Genomic DNA, 2054 nt, shown 5'->3' with positions numbered 1-2054 from the left:
TGTTTCAGCTGAAATCTGAGGCGATGTGTGTCTAATAATAACTGACGTTTAATATCGAGCCAAATCACAGCTGTTTGACTTCATACTCGTTTATAATAGTAGAGCTGAAGTGTGTAACGTACATCTGAGCGTCCATCGGGGATGATGATGATGAAGACGCTCTCAGACCTACAGGCCTGTTGGATCTGTAGTTGCAGCACTGACCGCTGTGTGGCGTCTCTACTGATGTGTTGTTTAGTAAGACGTCTGCTGTGTCTATAGTCATTTGTATTTTATTTTTTTAATAAAAACAATAAACCAGCTTTGGCACTCCGTGTCGTTCCTCTGATCAGGCCGTTCATGACCAACACATCTGCACAATCCCTCATCTCACACACTCACATGACCGTTATCAGTGTGTAGCAGTAAATTAAAGAGATGTTGCAGCGATCACAGGTTGGAGGACCTCAGGGCTCGGTGCTGGGACCGTTGGAGGAAGAGAGACAGTTGCAGTGGATTAAACTTCAGTGATTAAATCCTATCGAGCATCTGTGGGATGAGCTGAACAAACAAGTCCGATCCATGGAGGCCCCACATCGCAACTTAAAGGATCTAATGCTGTCATCTTGGTGCCAGATACCACAGCACACCTTCAGGGGTCTAGAGGAGTCCATCAGAGACGGGTCAGCAAAAGGGCGACCAACACAATAATGTTATGCCTGATTGGTGTATATTTACAGGTGCTGGCCAAATAATTAGAATATCATCAAAAAGACACAATCATGGGGAAGAAGCTGACCTGACAGCTGTCCAGAAGACGACCTTTGACCCCTTGCACAAGGCAGGTAAGACACAAAAGGTCATTGCAAAAGAGGCTGGCTGTTCACAGAGCTCTGTGTCCAAGCACATTATTAGAGAAGCGAAGGGAAGGAAAAGATGTGCTAGAAAATAGTACAAGCAATAGGGTTAACCGCACCCTGGAGAGGATTGTGAAACAAAACCCATTCAAAAATGTGGAGGAGATTCACAAAGAGTGGACTGCATCTGGAGTCAGTGCTTCAAGAACCACTACACACAGACGTATGACAGACATGGGTTTCAGCTGTCGCACTTGACCAACAGACAGCGTCAGAAGCGTCTCACCTGGGCTAAAGACAGACAGGACTGGACTGAGTGGCCAGAGTTATGTTCTCTGATGAAGTCAATCAGGGTCCCAGAGTCTGGAGGAAGAGAGGAGAGGCACAAAATCCACACTGCTTGAGCTCCAGTGTGAAGTTCCCATAGTCAGTGATGGTTTGGGGTGCCATGTCATGTGCTGGTGTTGGTCCACTGTGTTTTCTGAGGTCAGAGGTCAACGCAGCCATATACCAGGAAGTTTTAGTGCACTTCATGCTTCCTGCTGCTGACCAACTTTATGGAGATGCAGATTTAATTTTCCAGCAGGACTGGGACCAGCACACAGTGCCAAAGCAACCAGTGCCGGGTTTAAGGACCATGGTATCCCTGTTCCTGATTGGCCAGCAAACTCGCCTGACCTTAACCCCATAGAACATCTGAAGAGGAAGATGAGTATGCAGAAGAGCTGAAGGCCACTATCAGAGAAAACTCATAACACTTTAGCAGAGCCTCAGTCTGATCTCCTCATGCCTCAGTCTGATCTCCTCATGCCTCAGTCTGATCTCCTCACGCCTCAGACTGATCTCCTCACGTCTCAGTCTGATCTCCTCACGCCTCAGACTGATCTCCTCACGCCTCAGTCTGATCTCCTCACGCCTCAGTCTGATCTCCTCATGCCTCAGTCTGATCTCCTCACGTCTCAGACTGATCTCCTCACGTCTCAGTCTGATCTCCTCATGCCTCAGTCTGATCTCCTCATGCCTCAGTCTGATCTCCTCATGCCTCAGTCTGATCTCCTCATGCCTCAGTCTGATCTCCTCATGCCTCAGTCTGATCTCCTCATGCCTCAGTCTGATCTCCTCATGCCTCAGACTGATCTCCTCACGCCTCAGTCTGATCTCCTCACGTCTCAGTCTGATCTCCTCACGCCTCAGTCTGATCTCCTCATGCCTCAGTCT

General features: G+C 48.2%; 1 protein-coding gene across 1 annotated transcript in view; it reads left to right on the top strand.

Annotated features, from left to right (window-relative positions):
• Positions 1-302, top strand: part of wbp1 (WW domain binding protein 1) — an 11006-nt gene extending 10704 nt beyond the window's left edge. Inside the window, exon 4 of the mRNA XM_079816318.1 lies at positions 1-302. This exon is cut by the window's left edge and continues 1578 nt beyond it. The gene's annotated coding sequence lies outside the window, so the exon portion shown is untranslated.
• Positions 303-2054: the final 1752 nt, after the last annotated feature.

This window comes from Gobio gobio (genome assembly GCF_949357685.1).
Source record: "Gobio gobio genome assembly, chromosome: 4".
Classification (NCBI taxonomy): Eukaryota; Metazoa; Chordata; class Actinopteri; order Cypriniformes; family Gobionidae; genus Gobio; species Gobio gobio.
The sequence above is the reverse complement of the archived record's forward strand: the minus strand, read 5'-3'. Positions and strand labels throughout refer to the sequence as shown.